Genomic DNA, 22,337 nt, shown 5'->3' on the forward strand with positions numbered 1-22,337 from the left:
GACAGACAATGCTGGTGCAGGAATCTCTCCCTCTCAAGGTGGAGAAGCATGACAAAAATCAGCACAGTGTTTGTGTTTACTTTCAGAGCTAGTGTGAGCCAGCAGATGCACCTGGGGATATCTTTATCTGGGAACTGCTGGAAAAGAGGGGTTGCAGGAATCACAGTGGGAATGGGCATTGAGGAAGGAAGCAGGAGAGGCGGCAACTCCACACACTGATTCGTGGGAGGCAGCTGGTAAGACAGGAATCAAACACCCAGGAGCTTTGGCAACATTATGGCCCTATGGCACTGGCCCAGGAGGCCAAGGAAGACCTGGACACAAGGAGGCCAACATGGGCACTGAGAAAACCACCTCTGTAGAAGCATCACCAAACCCAGCATGCTGCCGGCATCCTTTGGAAAGGAGAGAAGCCAGAATGGTCCCCAAATTGTTGACAAGGAGAACTTAAGTCTCATTCTTCCTTGTAAATCTGCACTGGGAGCTGCTCTAAGTTCTCCCTGGTGCCTTCTCTTCTCCAGGCTGAACAAGCCCAGCTCTCTCAGCCTGTCTCCATAGCAGAGGTGCTCCAGTCCTCGGAGCATCTTCATGGCCTCCTCTAGACTTGCTCTAACAGATCCATGTCCTTCTTATGTTTCCCCTGCTGGAGTCTTGTGACTACCATTTTTCTCCTCCCATTGCAGACCCTGCATTCTGGGATGTTTGCAAACTTATTAAAACCAGCACCAATACATAATTCAGCCTTTTGCTAAAGAGCATGTGCCACGCTGGGTCTCTGCTGTTAGAACGGTATCTCCTCAGAAAGCCTGATATCATTGAATCCTGTGGGTATCTTACTCATTAGGATTAGCAGAAGCTGGATTGAGTCCATAGTAAATTGATATGCTTTCCAGGCAAGGTCCTGCCTTGCCAGTTGAAAATGTGTGGATGGCTAAAGGATAAAAGAAGCGCTAGCACCACCAGGCTGAGCAGCGGAAACCCTTCTCTGCCTCACCGATCTGCTGGGAAGTGGCTATCAGCTCACAGGTCTAACAACCCAACAAAGTCAGGGTGGTTTTTCACCTGAGCTTTGGAGTCAGACACACCTTCTTGTGTTGTAAAGATCCCGACAGAAAGCAAAAATGGCACAAGTCTGCAACGGGTACATTTCTCGTTACTCCATCAAGTCTGATGCTTTGCAGGTCTGGAAGTGCCAGTATTCAGCTTTTGCATTTCACAGAAAACAGGTATTCTCTTGCCTTTCATCTGGGAGTATTTAAGATTTAAGCAGCCTGTAAATTTATAGATCCCAAGGAAAAACCCAGCAAGCTTTATTGATTTACTTGTTTTCCTATAACATGCTGAACAATAACATGATGCAACTACTGTCAATTGAGACAGTAAAGATCCTGCTTGAAACATCTGAAATTGGGGTCTCTAGAGGACAGAGAGATCAGTGCACTGGCATTAAACTCTTCCCAAAGAGGAAGATGCTACAAAGAAGCCGGGTACCTCCAAGCCTTGATAAGCACATTCAATTAATAACATTAGCTCCAGCAAAAGTTAGAACCAACTTAAAGCTATTGCCATTGATGGTTTGTTTTCAAAGAAACTGTCCTGATTCACAGCGCTTTTAGGATGCAGCTAACTGTCACCAGACAACTATTCAGCAGCTTTTGTAAATCCCTGCGCTTTCCCCTGGCTAACTACACCAAGGAAGCACGTGGGGACCTGAAGGCAGCAAGCTGAGGTGGAAGTGGTGGGGCCCAGGTTTGAAACCTTCTTCCCATCTCTCTATCCCCCTGAGACAGTTCAAGCATGGTGCTTCCCCAGGCAAGGCCAGGTTTTGATCTTGACTGCACACACTGCATCCCGAGCTGCGGAAACGAGGGCATCGCATTATTAGAAAGAAAATAAAACTCTTCAGAAAGATAAAAGTGAATTTTTGGGAAACTTCTGCTTTAATACAAGCAACTCACCTTCTAAAACAGGTTATAGGGAATGGGAAGAGTATTTGGTTCAGGGACTTGAAACTCGATTTCTATGTCTTCTTAAGTTTTTACATCTCAATGGGCCTCTAAAACCACCAGATTTCTCAGGCATGAAATGGACATTATAGGTACAAATGTATGCAGAAGCTTGTTAGGCCAGGTGAAAAAAGAAGGGTTATTAAAGTAGCTAAACACAAAAGTAGTCAAATCTTCTCCTTCACATGGCATTAAGTGAGATTTAGCAATTTTTCATTATTTCATTACACACTTAAAATCCAGATCTAAACGTACAGAGAACAGGCATGTTATGTTGTCAAATTCAGGGATTTACAAGCCAGAGGAGGTCACCTTGATAATCTTGTGTGACCTCCTTATATGGTGGACCAGGCGACTTGATGGAGCCACCCTTCCTATGGAAGACTCTTATCACACGGCACCGTAAAAGCCATGAAATGACAACTCAGACCAAATTACAAAGCCATGAATTCAAACTTCATGGCACCAGTTGAACTCAAGATGTTTTCTGGAGAACCACTGGCAAATGGCTGGTGGGGTTCACAGCAGTAAACTAAGCAAAAGGGACTTTCAAGTCACCTACATAAACTTTCTGCATCATCCAGGTCACAGAGACGTGCCTCAGACCTGAGCTGTCAGCGGTACAAGTAACTCTGTAAGTAACTCTGCTGGAAAGGCATCCTGTCTCCCTTTGAAGACGTCAAGAGGAGGGGACGTTCACTCTCAAATGTTAACAAATTGCTCCTTGTGAGTGTGGCTCCAGCTCCCAGTTGCACCAAAGAATACTTGGTGGGCCTCATTCACCCCAGAACAGCACAGAGGTGCCATAAACAAAAAAAGTGTTCTTTTTCAAACAGATGAGGTCTCAATCTCTCAGGGCTACTTCTCCTGCTCTTCCATCATCTTAACGACTGATTTTGCCACAATCTTTTTCTCAATGGTCTTGAGCCAAGTGCTCTGTCAAAATCCAACCAAAGATGTTCCGTCAGCAAAGCTGAAACGCTGCGCTCCAGCAGAGCAGAGAGTCAGCAGTTATCCAAAACCAAAGGAGATTAAAATAGTGAGGAGGACACAAAATCAGCAAGTGAGCTACAAGAGAGACACAAATGCATTTACCAAAAAGCCCACCCTCCCTTACGGCAAATGTTAAGGCTTCAAACACTGAGCACAGCATCAGTGGTAAGACCTGCATGCAAACTCTAGCCCCTCCAGACTCACAACTATACCAGTTTGTGCACTTCTGGTTGTCTTATTTTGGTTATTTTGGGCTTTTCCTTATAATATTTTTTTTTTTAAACACTGCCATCAGCTAAATGTCACCCAGCTCCAAATCGTGACCCCTCTAAACAGTTTGCAAACTTCTGAAACAAACTTCAAGACCTAAAATGCCTCCCAAGCACTCAACATACCACATTAGAAGTTTCTGTTCCTTTCAGCAAATAAGTTCCAGGTGATCCAGTTCCACAATGTGGGGGGTTTTTTGACTCAAGAAGCACAAACCCCCACAAGTCTATGAAAGCCCATTTGCTCCTGCTGTTGTTCACAGCTACACTGGCCAAATGGATCTTAAAAACATTAGAGAGAACCAAACCAAAGCATAAATCCAGAGTCTGCCCAGCAATAATGCCGTTAACCAATACTTTATAGTACATTTTTATACATAAAATACAGAATTGCAGTAAAATCAATATCTTCCAGCAATCTCCTTTACTAGTGAGGCTTTACACTTAAGCTTTAAATTAAGTGTCACATATAATTTGGCAGTGAAAACATGAAGAATGTCTATGCCCTTGGAGAAGTTCTGACAGCTCAACTTGGTGAACTGGATTTATTTCTGGGCAAAGAGCAAACTCTGCAAGAAACCGGGAACCTCATTGCTCACATCAGGTCTTTTTGAGAAAAAAAGCCAGAAGGATGCCCTTAGGAGAGCTGGATAATTTGGGAAGACAAAGAACAAAGTCTCAAGAAAAGGATCTGTTTCCATCATTCCCAAATACATGCCAATTCAACCCAATTGGGCTGGGGAAAATAGCACCACAGGGTAAGCGGGGATGAGGATACCATGAGCTCCATTTAACCCTGCAGCTGAGAAATATGGTGCTGAAGGTGCGGGAGCCAAATGCATCTGCCTCTTCCACCTGAAGAGTTGACCTCGATCTATACTTTGAAGCAAAAAGCTTGATTGCTCCTGCCAGCGCAGGCCTCCAGGGAGGATGCAGATTTACAACACTGTCAATCCCTTTTCTTGGCACCAACTCTGGATGTTTTATTAATAAGATTCAGTGCAGCACGTCTCCTGCTTCGCAGGGGAGTGCTCAAGCCAGAGGCTACGGGGCCGTGTCCATCTGCTTGAGACTGTCCCAAGGAACAAAGCCCTCTGCAAAACTCAGCTTAGCGTGATGGGGACAGCACTGACCTCAGGAGTGGGATCTGCCCAGCACCTCATCTGGGGCAACACTCCCAACAAGGAACCTGATGTTCTACTCTGCACTGAGAAGCAGCAGGCGTTTAGATCCTCTCCATGAAGAAAACTGGTATCACATCTCCCATATCATGAGTGACCAGTCTGACCACTTGGACTTGGCTCCAGAGGTAGCACCATGGTCATCCCCACCACCCATCAAGGAAGTCAAGATTGGCATATCTGGGAGCTGATGCTCTTCGACCCACCCATATCCCATATCCTTGTTTCAAGTTGAGCAGGCTGCTTCCTGTCCACCTTGAGGATGGCTTTTCCTTTCTGCAGAAAGCACATGGGAAGCCAAGACTTCCCTAGCTCTCCCATGGACCTGCAGGCTTGCAGCATGTGTGTTTGCTAATGTGGAAAGGAAAACAATGAAAAATCAGCCAAAGTGGCTTACTAGAGTTTGGGAGAGCTCTGTTAGAAGACTTTGGGAAATGGCAAACTCTGGCAGAGGGGACAAACGAGCAGGTACCAAGCATTCCTGAAACTGTTCTGAAATCAGACATTTATTTTCAGCTCCTAGTTTGGACAAATTTGGACATCCTCTGATTAAGAAAGTTGCACAGATCAGCCCTTAAAACCTCCAGACTACCAGATACACCAGGGTTCCTTCCCTCCATGCATCAGCATACAAGTGCTGAGATTATTTACAAGACTCCCTAGAAGGAGTTCTGTGTGTAAAGATTCAGGTATGCATAAGGAGAATCTCTTTTTACGATGGCTGACTCCAGTCCCTACTCCCTCTGCAACTGAGGTGTTAGATCAGACTGGCACTTGCTTCTCTGCAAATACAACCAGAGATGCAGATGAGGAAGATGACAAGTCTGCCTGGTCCCACAGAACAGCATCACTGTTGTAGCCGTGTATTTCATCAGGACTGCGGCTGCCACAACAGGTTTGCACTGACCAGCGGGAAATCAAGTGACAAGTTTGGGATGTCAGACAGGGATACTGCACGCTGTAAACATCCCGGCTACAGCAGGGATTCTGGCATCGGGAGAGGCTCCCATGGAAACTACACATCCGAGGTTCAGTCTTTTAAAAATTACTTTGATCCTGATATCTCCTGTGCTCTGTGTTAGCTTCCTCCTGTTTAACATGTCAGGGAGCTGAGAAGAGAGAAGAGGCCAGTCCCAAGGCAAAGCACCGCATGTGCATGTTGGCTGCATGATGAGAAGCCAAGCTTTCTGCCAAGGCTGTTGACAAGGAGAAGCCAAAGAAGCTGTTGCCATCACTACAGATGCCACTAAAGATCTCTGCAGCCCTCTACCCACCCCCAGTTAGGTGATGTTCATGTGAATCATGTGTCTGACCAAGACTGCAGTCTTTTTTCCTCCATTTTCTCAGCATTTTATCTCTACCTGCTCCTGGGCAAGCTGAGACGCTCCACAAAGCTGGCAAAAACACCATGGCTCTCAGCCCAGACCTCAAATCTATCTGCCCAAGGACAACCACATCCAACTGCCAAGGACAACTACAGCAGTACTTTCTGAAGACTCAATTGCCTCCTGAAGCACAGCATCAAACTGAGCAGCCCTGGTGTCCTGCCCTGCCCACACAGCACTGTTTCCTCCTGCCAATCTCAACTCTCACCATGAGAAAATCCTCCCCATTTGCAAAGGACAGAAATTCATCCAATTCCTACTGGCCAGCATCCTGCTTTCCAAAGCCAAAGCAAAAAGCACAGATCCAAGCCTTGAGCTCAGCCAGCAATTCTTCATTTCACAAGAACGAAAAAAATCTGGCCTCGCCTGATACAACACAATGCTGCCAGGCTTCTGCAGCAGGCAGAAGATGGGATGCTAGCGTGGCCTTTCCGCCATAACCAAGCCCCTGGGATGATGCCTTTCCTCCCTGCAATCACACTCCCACTCCTGGCTGGGACCCAAAACCTCAAAGAAATTGAGTCCAGCCCGACATGGGACTAGAGGGCATTCCTGACAGTTCCTGATGAGCTGCAAATCCAGGGGAAATTGCAGCCCTGCACTTGACACACACAGAAACATGGTGTTAAATCTCCTTCACAGAAATGCCACCAGCACTGGCAGATCTTTGCAAGTTGGCATTTTGTAAAGAAATGGATGCTCTTTTGATTGTGAGCATTTATGATAATTGATGTTTAAAAAACTTGGTTTGCAAAGGCAAAATCACAGATGCAGAAAGCAGCTCTTTAAGGTGTTTGCTAAGACAATGATCCTCTGCCATTATCCTAGGGTAAACACGCTCAAATACACAACATATTGACAAATGGGCACAGATGTGACCACAGCTCCTAAACAAGTCCTGTTACCGCAGCCAAAGCCATCCTGAAGGGAGATCCAGGCTGCTCGGATCCACCTGCATTGAGAGGTACAGCTGTAGGGGGATGTGCTCCTCTCGTGACTGGTTTCTCCCCATGAAATAGCTCTGCCATCCCCAGCTGGCTCCCAGCTCTGCTCCAACTAGTCTGGATGAGGCCCAGGCCATGCATGCTTGGCTCTGGATGGTGCCACACCAGCATCTGCTGAGGCTGGGCAAGGGGGAGAGCAGGCAGGAGACAGCACTGCACTGCTGGAGCGTGTTCCCAGACCTCTTCTACATCAGTTCTCACCTACCCTATACGCATGTATCCTATGGAGTCTGCTCTCTTGCTTAGTTTGATGGCACTTGCACCAAAACCACCAGTCATTTATTTGAATACCCACCCAAAACAAGCTCTTTTAGAAACACTTAGTGAGATGTTTCTTCACTCATCTGTTGCCTGATGAGATGTCCTTGGTTTTTACAGTGGCTTCCGCTGGTAATTGTTCACCTTCTTGTTTTCCCTTTCATCTTTGCTTGTAAAGATGGATTGGAAAATTACTGTTATCCCTTTTCTCATGTATTAATTATTCTGCTGCTCCTTCTCCGCTTCCTCTTCACCTTGAAACAGTTACAGCCCCCCACTTCATGCCCTGATCCTCCAGAGTTCTGTGCTTTGCTACCTACAACTTAAGGCATTTTCAAAACTTCAATGAAAAGGATTTATAGACTATTTTAAGACTTATCACCAGAGGTATGAAAAGAGTTTCACTGGAAGGGTATTTAGCTACAAAGCTATCCAAAGGCAGCACATACTGCATGTAAATTGGCAAAGCAGATGCACTTTTAAAATACACATAATTAAATAATGCAACATAAAACCAAGCATAAATTATCCCCCACTGAGAACAAAACTACACAGGAAGATACTACTGGAAATCCTTTTTTTAAGCTGATATTGTATCCATACATGTAATATGTGCAAAGACTTGGTCTGTCTTTAAACTACTCGATGGCTATCAGTGGGTTGCTAATCTCTGAGTTGAGAAAACAGCTTCTGATACAAATAAAACTGATTATTTATTCATTTTCATATGATGCAGCTGCTGCATCCTTCTAGAGAAACGAGGAGAAGAATGCTTAGTTTAACACTGAAGGGATCTGGATACTCACTTATTTTTATTCTCTCTGTGTGTTGCTGTTAGCGGCTGTGCTAAGATGCACGTTGAGTTGGTTGTCCGATTGGATTTATTTACTTTACAATTATTCGCTCTAAAGTACATCCCATGGATAACATGCTGTCACTCGCAGCCGAGGCTTTCAAATACTTTGTCTCCCACTACTTCATCTCCTTTCTCAACTTTCTGAAACTCTGCCCTGTGCTTTTACATGGAAGCTCTCATCAAAAAGCTGCTGAGTGCAAGTGTGGGACAGAAAAGCTCATAACCCAACTTCCATTAGCACGTTTGGGATCATGAGCCAGATTTGCAATTTGTTGTTTGCTGAGAAACCAGAGAAAGTCATTTGAGGAGGGAAGACTGCACACTCAGGATTCTGATACTGATAACCCCAATTTTGGGTTTGCTGGGGTTTGGTTTTTGGTTTTTTTTGCAACGAAATAGGCAACATCCAAAACCACGATGTTCTGACAGATGCTACAGCTCTTTACTGATGCTCTTTCAAGTGGCAGGTAGATGAACATCGCAAACCTGCTTTCACCTCACAAATCCTGTCTTCGTATTCAAGGCCTGAAAATTCAGATGAAATTCTGCCCAGCCTAGAAGTGGTCCCAGAGCTCAGAGCTGAAGCACACTGGGGAGATGATGGACAGCAGCAGAAGTGTCTGCAGCAAGAGCACACACAGATTGACTGCAAGCAGGAGCGTACATACACAATAATTTGTCTGCTTTAAGACAAAATAAGACAAATAAATTAGAAACATCCCATCTGCAGGGTTTTTGCTGCAATTCAGAAGTGGTGGTGTTGAACCAGCCTGCAGCAAGGCAGTACCAGACGCTGATTCCGCTATGAGGTTCAGCACTTGTCCTGCTGTTTATGGCTCCTCAAAGGACCTTTTGCAAGGAGACATGTGGGGTGTCACATCCTGCTCTCTGCAGGGAGGACAACCAAACACAAAGACAGGCTGGGCAGAGACTGGATTGAGAGCAAACCTGAGGAGAAGGATTTGGGGGTGTTGGTTGATGAGAAACTCAACATGACCCAGCTTCAGTGTGTGCTTGAGTCCAGAAACCAACCGTGTCCTGGGCTGCATCACCAGCAGCGTGACCAGCAGGTTGAGGGAGGGGATTCTCCCCCTCTGCTGTGCTCTGGCAGACCTTAGAGCAGCTTCCAGTGCCTAAAGGGGCCAACAAGAAATCTGGAGAGGGGCTTTTGACAAGGGCCTGCAGGGATAGGATAAGGGGAATGGCTTTAACCTGACAGAGGGGAGACTGAGATGAGATCTTAGGCAGAAGAGGGTGTGAGGGTGGTGAGGCCCTGGTACAGGTTGCCCAGAGAAGCTGTGGCTGCCCCATCCCTGGCAGTGTTCAAGGCCAGGTTGGACGGGGCTTGGAGCAACCTGGTCTATTGAAGGTGTCCCTGCCCGTTTCAGGGGGGTTGGAAAGGTCCCTTCCAGCCCAAACCATTCTGTGATGCTATGATTCTGCCACCAAAGTGGTGTCACTTCTCTGGTGACAGCACCAAAACACTCACCCTAACAACAAAAGTATATTCTCAGAAAAACTTTTCTCAGCCTTCATTTTACCCTTTCCATGCTCAAGCTCTTCCTTCTGGTAGTCCATCTCTGCTCTACACTTCATTCTCTGTGCGTCTTCTTCCTCTCCAAATACCCCTCAGCTGTTATAAAGGTAATTTTATTAGCAAAAAGGTTGTTGGATAAAACAGCTTACTCTTCTAAAGCTTGGGGTAATGATGTAAAGCACTGTCAAAACTACTGGTATGCTCCAAGCCAATGCGGCTGCATTTTAACAAATCAATGCTGTCTATCCCTTCCTAACCTAGCAGGGCAGCTGTTAGGTTGACGAATGTTTGCCAGCAACTCAAAGATCTTTGGATGGAAATAAATCGTTAAGAGGATTCTCAAAGGTCTGTCCTGCACAATAGGAATATTGCTCTTACAGACTCTAAGTCATGAAAAATGATGAATTTCACCCAACACCTGAATGCAGCAACAATTAAGTGAAGTGGTGCAACAACAGTATTGTATGTGTGAGACTGAGACCCAGGAGCTTGGGGCTGTAGAAGCACAGCTCTGTATCACTTAATACAGGAAAAAAATCAGTAGGCCTCTGTCAACCCCCCATGTCCATCCCCAATAAATTTTATCTGCTCTATAAATTCAATCTGAGAGGAAGCTTTTTCCCCGCTATGACCTCCCCATCTCTACAGCATAGTTGCTACAGCTCCGTGTCTCCATCCGACACTGAGCTCTCCCCAGACAAGATCATTGGGGAGATGCTTGGGGAGAGCCAAGAGCTGATGAAATGGGGACACCTGCCTTGCATTTTCTGCACTAAAGCCATTTTGCTAATATTAGGTAAGACACAGAGATGCCATTTCTAACCAGCCCTCACTGCTGCAAAAGAGAACACGCAAGGAGACAGAAAGAGGGCAGGCAGTGTCTTTGAACTCTTTTCACAAGGTGGAGTATTAGTGCTGGGAGCTCAAGGATGGAGGATTCAAACTGCTTGTGGGTAGCAAAAGCTTTCCAGAGTTAGAATGGTAAATACCAACAGCTCAGGAACAGATGTGTATATTGCCACATGGGAACTGATACCCCCTTTCTGCTTCAAATTTAAGCCAACTCTGGTTCCTGGGATCCCAGTAGGAGTTTTGTCCTGCCAGCAGAGGAGCTGCAGATCCTCACAGCACCCTCGCCAGTCCTCAGGGGCAGGCACATCAGACATCAGGCTGGAGTGACCACTGTTCTGAACTAGCTTTCATCTCCTGGATCTGTTTTGGGTATCATAGGGAAGCCGGCACTGCACCACGCAAGGCAGAGTTGCACGAGGCTGGGGTGATACCTGCAGCCAGGACTGCTGCACGCTGCTTGGGCTAATCTGTTTTCAGAGCCGCTTGTAAAATTCAGAGCAGCAGAGGGAAAACAGGCCAGGAAAGAGCCCATGGCCAGGACTATCCTGGTCCTGTTCTTGAACTAATCACAGAATTGCTGTGTAATCCAGCTGGTACGGATGAAAAAGAAAAACCTAACAAGCTCACAGAGGAACCAACTGGGAAAGCCTGACCTTATTTTGGCAAAAGTATTGAGCATCCGTACCTTGATTTCCCAGGTGCGCTATGTAAGTGGAGCGCTCACCAGAGATGTGTCAGGCCAGGTACAACCTCATTACGTTGTCCTCCTTGGAAAAGCCATACAAGAGCCTGAACAGCCAAGAGCCTAAGAAAGATGCACAAACAGTAACTCTCTGACCTTACAGAAACAAAACAAAACAAAAACCAAGCAAACCTCCAAAACTTCTCAAGAATTGAAGCCCAGATCTCTCTTTGCCCTTCACTCTTAAGACTCCACCAGTTAATTCATGCGCTTCCAATTTCACTGGAAAGGACACGTTGTTAGTCCCCTGGTCTGTGCTGAGAAGTTTGGCAGAAAATGGATTGAGAGCTCAGGGATGGATCTGAGAAGGGCTGTCACATCTCATCTGCAAGACAGAGAGCATTTAAAAGTCAGCAAGGCAGTTTAGGAGCACTCTTGAAGTATCCTCTTCTTGCCAAGCCATCAGCTGCAGTGCAATACGAGGTCATCAGCATCAATGGGAAGGAAACACAGCAACATCCATCTCAGAGATATAGAAATGCACAACGGAGAGTCATAGCATCTCCAGTGGAAGAAGAAAGTGCTGGAAACCCGAGGGATGCAGTCCCGGGGGATTATTGGAAATATCTTCTTTCTGTTCACTAAGTGAGGCAGAGCTTGTCTTTCCACACTTTGCTCTTTGGCTGATAGCCCAGCTGCTTTAATTAACAGAGGCTTTCGTCGGTGCAAATCCTCAGTATTGTTGTGCAATTACTTCTTCAACAGGTTCCTTCTCTTTCTACTCAGTATCTGTCGAACAGGATTTCCACTACAGCAGTAAAACAAAAACACCTGGCAGAGCAGGTGCAATTATTTTTAGATTTGTTAAAACTGGTACATCTCATTGTTTAGAATACATTACATCCAACGACACTCGGTGATGTTGTTCAGCATTTAAAGCTGCTGTGTCCCATCCTGGAAGAGCTTTAGAGCGCAGGCATCCGTATCGGGGCTGAAGACATCAAAATGAACATTACATCTCAACTAATAGAAGAAGGAATTGGGGTCAGACTATTAACTTACTGAGCAGCTACTGAAAAAGCTGGGATATAAACTTCATATATGAGCAGAGCCAAGAGCCATCAAGTTTGCAGGTAGGTTATTTTTTTTGATGGGAAGAGGACAGAGGATTTATTAATGCTTACGTGGCCAGAAGCAACAACCATAAAGAGCACTCAGGCACGCAAACCCACTTTTGGCTTCTGGATTTATTCCAGACTGGAAGCTTTCTGAGGACCTCCGAGATGAGAAGGCTGAGTTCTCACTGAGAAACTTCTGATGGCTATGGATGAAATGACAGCTTTCCACCATGCACGTCTATCCTGAAATCCATTATCTAGAGATGAGAGTTCTTTTACGTAATGTCAGAAGAAAAAAACCTAGCAAACCCATCTCACAATTCCCTAATCAGCATTTTATCTCTCATTGTTCTTATTGTTCCACGAGTACAACACATCAAGAAAAGCCATTTCCATCAGCTCAAGTATCAGGGAATATGGTCAAGATATTACCCTGAATGTCGACAAATAAAGGGGAAAGGCATTTTCACTAAACACACAATCTCACCTCAGCAAGCAATAAACACCTTCTCATTCAACGTGGCAGAGCCAGTTGATGTCAAACCAGGATACAAGTCTCAAATCAGTTTCTGAGGACTTTTCCTTTGCTCACAGGCTTCAACTGCCAGATCCTAATTGTTGGAACCCCTGGCTGAATCCTACTTCACCTGGTCCATGTCTCACACCAGCCCACTACCTTCGATCCAGATGGGAGCAGAGGCTCAGAAGGACCATCCCCACAGTCTCCAAGCCATGGGTTTTGAGGTGAGCAATGTCACGCTGTTCAATGCTTGGCTTGCCCCAAGACTTTCACTGCTTAATGATCTATTTAAACTTCTCCTGCTAGTCAATTAAAAAGTTAAACAAAATTAAGAGGGAACAAATGCTTCCATCAAGACATAGTTAATACATTGCTGCCAAGTGCATAGTTGGGATGAATACAGACCACCCCAACCACCTCCCACAACCCACAGTATGGGTTGGGAATTAAGGAGCAGCATGTGTTAGAAATTACAGAGTTTACATAAAAGAGGCATAATTAAAAACAATTCCCTTTATAAATTTCTGAGAAAATCAACCTCATTATTACCAGTGTTTTGAAACCAATTTGCTTAGTCACCTGCATTCAGAGCAAGAGGAAAATGAGCCTTATTGCAAAGAATTATCTAGCTTACAGCTGTTACATTCCCCAGAAAAGTGCTTTTCTTATTCCCTGTTAGTTCTCTTCTGTCATAGTAAAAGATGGGGCTGTCTCTGACTGTCGAGATAAGGCAGGTTCCACCAGCCGGGACTCTAGGCAGCTCAGGAGATCAAAGCTGTGATTAGCCAGCCCTTCCACACAGAAGTTGGAAACCAAACCTCCCTGCCCAAAATGCTTTAAACTTTCAGTGTTGAGAACCAAAAACATTCCCCTTCCCTACACAAGCCTCAAAAACCCCTCAGAGTTCAATTCAGATAAGCATTCAGAAACCTGAAGACTTTGCTAAACTATTCTGACCTAAAAGTGTTATCTGGGAAGTCTAAGAACAGCTTCAGCAGACTTCCCATCCTTCTCCTGCTAGTAAATCTGGGAATAGTGAAAACAGCATTTCTGTGAGCTTTTAAAGAGATTACAAGTGTGTGCTTTAGTGACCGGGCATGGCTTTCTGTTTTCTGTACCTCAGTTTCCCTCTGGCTTATTAACAAGATGCCCTTAGCTCCTTGTTTATGGTGGTTTTGCCAACTGCATAAGTGAAATATTCCTCACCTTTCTTTGCAGGGCTAACACAGATTTTCATTAATTAACTGAAGGATTTAAATGAATGGAAGTGACATACAGCTACTGCTTTTCCCCCTGATTTTCTTACGCTCTCTAAAATGGCAGCCCCTATCTGTCATCAGGAAAAAAAGCCTCCATCCCTTCTGGGTACTTGTAATTTAACAGTACTGATTCCAGGGATCCAGTAGTCAGGACAATAGGAAAACAAGCTGCAGCCCTTGGTTCTGAATCCAGCTACTCCATCACCTTTCTGTTCATCAACCACTTTTCACAGGAGATGAACCTCCTCCTCCAGAAGCACAGGATGGAGCCAGGCACTGCTTTTTGGAGAGGGGAGCACTCTGCATGCACAGCATGGCAGGGAGATCCGTCATGCTTTATCACTAACCACAGGGTTTGATTTCAAGAAAACTGGAGGAAAAGCATCCATCAATTAGATAAGGAAGAGCAGAATCTGCTTCCTCGCCAGATACAGGCAGGTATCATGTGGAAAAGGGATAAGAGACTGTCCAGGAGGTGAGTAATATTGTGGCTGCTGTGCCAGCCCACTGGTAAACTTGGAAATAAGTCACCATCTTCTATCTGAGAGCTGCAATATCTTTGCTGATCGATTCCATAGAGCTTAGGGAGGCATCTGTGAGCTACACCAGACACATAAGAACAAGCAGTGATTAAAATCTCTCTCTTGCTTCTCATTTCTTTCTTTAACCTTGTATCCAAGAGTTACCTTCCTCTTTATAACCTTCTCATGTCCCTTACAGTTGCCTCCTTGATGTCCCAATGTCCCACAAGGTCCTTCCTGTTTCAGCAAACTTTAACAACACAGATTTTCTTTTGTCCTATCTATTTAATACCCAGAAGCCGAAGCCAAAGCCAAATTCATGACCTTAGTGACTACAATGCGTTCCTCTCCTGTGCTGTTTCCTGTGGTACAGCATCAAGTTATAGCTGCTCTGGGAGACAAGGCTGTCTTTGCTTCACAAACAAGGCAGCCTGTACAGAATGCACAAGCAAATGATTTTGCACAGCAAAACCACTCCACCAAGACAGTTAAAAAGCACAGGAAGAAAGGAAATGCAGATACCCAGGCTCTGGGACTTTGTTGGAAGAAGGCAGTAGCTCACAGTGAAGTGGATATCAACACACAGTGCCATATGAACCAAGTAAGAGTTGGAATAACAAAGTCACAAAGAATGAAAAGAAGGTGAAAACAGAAGGAAAAAAAAATAGAGAAAATGCATCCACACACTTAGCCTCCCTCCTCTCCCACCCCCCCCCCCCAACTTGTTCCACTGTATGAAATAATTTGGGGTAATTTGGGGACATTAAATAGTCTGTTGTTATTTGAAAAGGCACATACAGGCCACTATGCAAACCCTAGAAATAGCAGGAATCCAGCCCTGGAAAAATAACATGGTATTTTGCTGCTGCACCGACTCCGGTGCCAACCTCTGTTGTGCTGCTTTTGTCCCCGAGCTGTTGTGACAGAGTCTGCTCCTGAGCGGAGAGTGTTTTAATGACGCACAGACAGCTTTCGTGTTGATGGTTAAAGGCTTCAACACAGGGGGACTGGCCCCCGTGACATCTTCAAGCTTTCATATGCAAGAAAAAACATCTGATTATGGACACAGTAGTGTGAGAGATGCTTCCCTCCCTTGTTTTTCCTTTCCAGTGCCCCAAAGTAACGCCTTCCTTCTACTCACTGACCCTATTAGCTGCATCCTAAGCCAAGGGAATCCAGAGAGCTGAGGCGACAGTAACATTTTGTCTATGGAAAAACTGTTACAAACCAGCATATGGTACGCAAGAGACTTAAACCCTGGTTTTAGGCAGTAGCAGCAGAGTATTGCAAGGGTGTTTGAGTTAATATTCAGAGTGCAAATCCCTAAGAAACCGGCACTGCTTGTTACATTATCAGCGTACATTCACGCATCGCTGCGCCTTTGCACCGGCCCTGCAGTGACAAGCATCTGGATTTTAGCATCACATGTAAACTAAGCAGCAAATTTGCTCCTTCTTCTTCTGCTATACAGCAGTACATATATATAGATAGATGGGAAAAATAGCAGGGATTTGAGAAGCAACCTGCCTCTCCAGCAGCACCCTGCTCTGCAGGCAGCAGGTGGTGCTACGTACACGGCAGCAGCCCACAGACGTTCCCTGCAACATCGCCTTATAAAATTGCTCTCATAGACTAATTTAACTTGTAAACCAGTGATACACTGTTGGTAGAGCTGGTGGACTGGATGGGGCCCATTTAACCCACGGATGGTGCAAATCTCTTGCGTAAAGTGACTCGGTGCTAAGAAACAAGGTGATTTTCTCAGCTGTTTTGTCATGGAAAGCATAGCCTGAATTGTCCCCTCTGGGAGCAAACCTGTAGCTCTCCACTCCCATATGCAACCCAGGACCTGAAAGTTAAGATGGGTTCCTCCTGATTTTGCACACAAGAGCTTCAGTCAGGCAGGGAAAAGCAGTTAAGTGCTCAGTGTAAAGCTCTGATTTATCCAAGGGCTTCAGCAGGTGAGTTGGTCCAGAAAAGCACAAGTCATGTCACCAAGGAAGGGTTAGGTACGTGCTTGGTTACCTGGTTGAGTCAGGATCTGATCTGATGTTTATGCAAAGCTCCCAGGAAGGAAAAGGATGGATTGAAATGGTGGTACTCTGTGTACTCTCAGTACAGAGAGTTTTACTCTTTTTTAACTCGTGGTCCCGGTGAGGGCCTCATCTTGGATCACGCACACCGCTCCAGCTCAGCTCAAGTCACTGCTGCTGACCTGAGCGAGCTGTTAGTTTGCAAGGTTGGCTCTGCTCTTACCAGAAAACCAAACTTGATGTTGAAGGACAAGCAGAGAAGCTCATGTTGCCACTTTGGCATGCAACACACATGTTACAGCCTGACCAGGTGCTGAACCTCCTCTTCCTAGCCAGAAGCATCACCTATGGACCTTGACATGCTCCTTAAAATGGAGATAGCAAAGCAACTTCAAATATTTCTGCTAGAAAAGACGTGCAAACCTGAGGCATCTGTCCGTCAGCAGCAAGCTCAGCACAGTATGGTTATACAGACACTGCCCAAACAGAAGGGAAAGGCATGACGGCATTTCCCCCCAAGTCTGCCCCTGATTAACAAGTGGCATTTCAAGGGACACCGTGGCCAGCCAAAGAGGTCTGCAGATGCAGCAAGGCTTCCGGATTAGACATTTTCCAAAGATTATTCCTTTTTAAACAAGCAGCTAAATTGAATGAGCTTTCTCAGCCGGCCACCAAGCCAGCAGAAAAGGACGTTACGCCACTGGAACTGGCTGCAGAGATCAAAGCCAGCTACTTATTCTATAACAAAGCTGAAGGAAAGGATTAGTCACTGCTGAAAGCCACAGGAGCTGGCATTGGCAGTGAACCCAGCTAAATTGCTCAGAAATGCCTACAAGCACACACCACCTAACCCCGGAGGAAGAGGAGAAAGCAAACTGCTGCAGGGCTTTTCCAGCCACGGCTCTGTCACTGAAGGACCTGTACGCACGCAGGAAAGAAAGACAAGTTGGAAGTTTGGGCTGTAATTTCTCAGGGCAAGGGCACAGGTTGTTACAATATTGCTTTGGGCTGAATAACACTTAGCTCCAAATGTGGCAAGCCTTTTCACAGCTCAGCTGGGTTCATAGGCGATGCTCCATGTGTGACACTGGTAGCCCACACAAAGCCCCAGGGCTTCCGAAATAACACAGCCGAAAGCCAGTCATTACTGGGGAAGCGGGAGAGATGTTACACTGGCTCAAAATAAAGTGACACCATCACAGAGCTGGATAGTCCTGATCCAACAAACAGAGCCCAACCAGCTCCAGTCTCAGGTGAAGCAATGTTTTTTGAGAAGTTTGCAGGTGGGTTGCTGAGAGACAGCAAACATCCAGATGGTGCCACCAGCCCCAAGTCTACATATCCAAAGTGATGGATTTGAGACCAGTAAAGTCAGCAGCCACCCCAAGGTGCATGTGAAGGGCTGAGGAGAGTTAAAAAACAAGACAAGCCTTGAGAAATAGAATCATAGAATGGTTGAGCTGGAAGGGACCGTAAAGCTCCTTTAGTTCCAAGCCCCCTGCCATGGGCAGGGACACCTTCCACTAGAGCAGCTTGCTCCAAGCCCCGTCCAACCTGGCCTTGAACACTGCCAGGGATGGAGCAGCCACAGCTTCTCTGGGCAACCTGTGCCAGGGCCTCACAGTAAATGAACTTCTAGTATCTAATCTACCCTCTTTCAGTTTAGATTTAATAAATAGATGTAGATTGAATAACGAAGAACAACGCTGCTTGGTAATCACTGTTCCAGGTTCAAACACCCCTGCGCAGGGCTGAAGCATTTGTCCCCATGAGCCCATCTGTCTTCCTCCTCATGTTGCTTGGACCTCTGCAGCCCTTGGCAAACAGAGATGGCTGCACTGGCAGCACAGTACTAAGCCCTTGAAGTTTGAAAGCAGCAGTTCCTCTCTCTTTGGCTGGAAAATCCTTTACTTAGAATGAGATGTCTTCTCCTTACTCTACTAGACAGGAAAAGAGGTGCTAAAAATGCATTTTTGAGCAGTTTAAGAGACAGACCAACCCAGCGATGCTGGAAATGGATGGCAGAAGGGGCCTACAAAGGGCAAAGTATTTTTTGTAATGAAGATTATAACCAATTTTATAGTCCTCCTAAGCTCAGTCTTCCTTTGTCTGGTCTTCTGCCATCTCCAGGGTACAAACCACAGGCTGAGAAGTGTGGACAGGAGGGGAGGCAAGGGGAGGCTGCTGAGTGCACAGTTTCCTTTCCTGACTTGGACTGCAACTCCTGGGGGCTTTAAGGAAGTTTCTGAAAGGGAAATGGATAATTTAATTGCTGCATTAGAGGATCTGTGGCTGTTTGTGAGTGCAAGCTGCTCCACAGCTTAATCACCTCACTGCTCTGGGCTTTGTGCTCTCCCCGCTGAACCAAGGGCATACACAGCACTGGCAGCCTCATGAAATACATATTCAATATATTAAAACAAGCTCTCTTCAGGTAACTCTGGCTGTTCAAGCTCAACTGATTCTTTTAGTTTTTTAGGATTAAAACCAGAGCAGAAATAGGGAAAATTAATCCTGTCTCCCTGCCCTACTCCACGTCCTGCTCAGAGCCGCATGGAAGATGGATGGTGAATCAGTTCCAGAGAATTTGAAGAGCTGCTAAAACCATGTACTGGGTTTATTAAATATCCAGACTTGCACCTATGCTGCAAGCCTGCCAAGGAATTGCAAGCAAGTGCCCTACAGCAACCGGAAAGCAGCAGCACACTGGTGCTGAGCACATTGCAAAGCGCAGTAAGATCTGAACCAATTTGGGTGCATCTTATTACCATTTGTGTGGGTTGGGTATGTGGTTGCCTGAGTGTTTTGTTTCATTTGTTTCCCTTTACTTTTATTCATGTGGATGAAAATGCTGTCAAGGAATTGCAAAGCAAAGAGTGAGGCTTCTCCTGTCATCGCCTGTGCACTATTTAGAAATCCTGAGCACAGAGATGCTGAAAGGGGAGGCTGTAATTCTATTCCAAGATTAATCCAGATTTTCTCCTTAATGACTCCTCCTTTATTCTGCCACAGGCAATCTTTCCAAGATTCAAGTGCACACAAGGACAGTGCAGGAGAAACAGCCAAGTATCACCTCACTCAAACCCTAGTGCAAGTCTTTCCACCTGTTCAGAGCAGGATTTAATCAAATTTTCCTTTTTCTTTCCCATAAGCATGGCAATAGCAGCAGCACTTGCTGGTGAGGTGCAAGTAGCACCACAGTGGGGACTTCGGTGATCACAGCAATGCAGCGTACAGGATGACTCTTACCCTTGCTACAAGAGAGCAGAGCTCAACTGCTGGCAGGGATTGGTTGTCCAGGCAGTTTTTAATTCCTTAAATTGCCAGATGCTACAGACATCTTGAAGTACTTATCTTGAAGGATGCATCAGTGCTGTGTAAATCCTGCAGGGAGGCACTCAGAAGTTACGCAGTGGTTGCAGTGTCGCTGGGAGTCATGCTCTCCAGGTTCTTCTGTCTGGGGAAGTTTGAACGCAGTCCTAGAGACACATATACTTGCAGAAAGCAAGTTTTTTAAGCCAGCACAAACCAGACTTCTCACTCACAACCTTTGTTTTTTGCCGCAATACTATTTAACGTGAGATGGGAACAATTTTTATAGCTCAGCTCCAGCACAAAGGCACTTTAAAGTAGAGGGTAATCTACCTACATCTGTTCCAGGGGCAGCCTTGAATGACTACACACATAACTTCACATTAAATTATATTTGCACCTAATCACTTCAGGCTCTGTACAGGGCCAGAATACTTTATCAGAAACCCCTGTACAGCTAAGGAATCTTACTGATTTGTCTGTAAATTATGCCGTCACAAGAAATCTATTTGTAAGTAAAAGTTTTTAAGAAATTAAATATATTCTGTAGCCCTGTTTAACTCATTGTCCATGAAATGATTCAAAGATCCAACGCAGCTTTAAGCTTTGCTCTTGATTAACTCCCAACCCATGAGGGAAAAGAAACCACATAACCTGCTTTGGAGAACCAAATCACAACTGAGCAGCGCAGTCTGCAAACAAAGTTTCAAGGAACTGATCAAGAATTAAGGTCATGCAGTAAGGCTGAAGAAGGCAGCTCGGCTCTCCTTTGGGGTATTCTGCTAGCACAAAGCCACACAGATGAAGTGCCCTAAGTCCCTCGGCGCTGCTGGAGCACCTTGGTGTGTCTCTGGACTATACTGTGCTTCCAAGGCTCTTTCAGCCTAGGAAATGCTACACACATTGCTTTGTCTCATTAGGCTGCAGTTTTCTTCAATAACCTTCTGGCTTCAGGTGCTTTGATCGTGGATCATGCTGGCACACATGTGCTGCTGTTGTGCTGCTCCTTGCAGTCAGATGGTGCCTGGAACCCGCTTCAGCCATAAGGAAGGGCACCCTCCCACCTCTTCTCTTCCCCCCAAGTTTCCTCTGCATAGCTCTGTGCTCTGAGACTTGAATGCAGGGTAATTCCTTGCATCCCAGTGTTACTGGGAACATATTTGTTACACAGAGATACAGCTCTGCTTCAAGATCTGAGAGAATTGCATATTCCCCACCAAAAGACACTTTTTTTTTCCTGTAGAGAAATCAGATTCACAGCTCTGCAGTTTCTTTTGACACCAGCAGTCGTATGGGCTTGCGTTTCTTGCCAACCCCAAGTACCCACCTGCCTCTTCCCCTGGCTAGCACATCCCACGTCTCAGCCGCCGAGGCTCAAACAGAACCTCACCTCCACTTCCCAAGTTCTTCTTGCCCTTTTCCACAAAGGATCTTAGGATCTGTCACTGTCGGATGAAGCCCAGGTAAGTTTTTCTATCATTACCACACTAAACCATTCATATAGATGAATACTACAGACACCCAACATGACTTGGATACCCAGTCTGGAGAGGGACTTAGCAACAAGCACTTTGGTGGGATGGATGCCTGGAGGCTGCTATGAGAGATCCCAGGAGACCTGGGCTCTTTTAAATAACAGGATTTAGAAAAATGGGAAGGAAGCATATCACCAGCTCAACGTGCTCCTTCAGAAAGGACCCCAGCAGAAGCTTGCTGTGCTCCAGCCATTCCCTGGCGCTTGGCATGATGTTACCATTCAACACTCCGAAGGACAACTTCTCCCTCTTGAACCAAGCAGTACCGAACATTCCCCATAGCACACAAACCCCAGCTTGCGGCTTGAAGGACACACATAACAACTCAACCCTCCCTGGTCTAGTGGAAGGTGTCTCTGCCCATGGCAGGGGGTTGGAACTAGATGAGCTTTAAGGTCCCTTCCAACCCAAATCATTCTGTGATTCTATAACTCTATGATTCTATGTGTGATAAAGTCCCCCAAAAAGCCAATGGGCCTCCAAGACAATAGACATACAGATGAGAGCAGCCATTAACTTCCATCAACGGAAACATATTTTTCTTTCACAAATAACATCCATTAGCAGCTCCAAGAAGAACAATCCCCACTCTTCAGCTCTGAAGGAGTACACAGTTTTCCAGCAGACACGATACAAAGATTTTGCACAATTCAGGCATTCAACGGGACTAATGTGAAAGATTATTTTGCAATTATCCAAGCAATTTTCTCTCCTCATTGTCCCTGGACCATACGGGTTTTTAAATGTGAGCAGAAGGATTTATTCATCACAATAATAATAAAATGAAATATTAAATCAATGAATCTCTTTGCATGAAGCATAAAGCTCACATTGCTATTAAGCTTAGTAGCGTCCTGTCACATAAACCACACGCAGTTTGTGTACTTAAGTACCATCTCCCTCTTTTATTTTTCCCTTCTGTAATTTGTAAGGCATTATCCTTCCATTTGTCCTCTAAACACAACCAGATTCAGACAACAGTGTTGCTTCTTGTTAGTGGCTCCACGCCTGTGCTC

At 45.6% G+C, this 22,337-nt stretch overlaps 1 protein-coding gene across 10 annotated transcripts in view; it reads right to left on the reverse strand.

Annotated features, from left to right (window-relative positions):
• The window catches only part of EXTL3 (exostosin like glycosyltransferase 3), a 162,661-nt gene that overhangs the window by 12,384 nt on the left and 127,940 nt on the right, over positions 1–22,337 (reverse strand). The gene's annotated exons all lie outside the window — the stretch shown is intronic.

The sequence above is a fragment of the Strigops habroptila genome, chromosome 6 (assembly GCF_004027225.2).
Source record: "Strigops habroptila isolate Jane chromosome 6, bStrHab1.2.pri, whole genome shotgun sequence".
Classification (NCBI taxonomy): Eukaryota; Metazoa; Chordata; class Aves; order Psittaciformes; family Psittacidae; genus Strigops; species Strigops habroptila.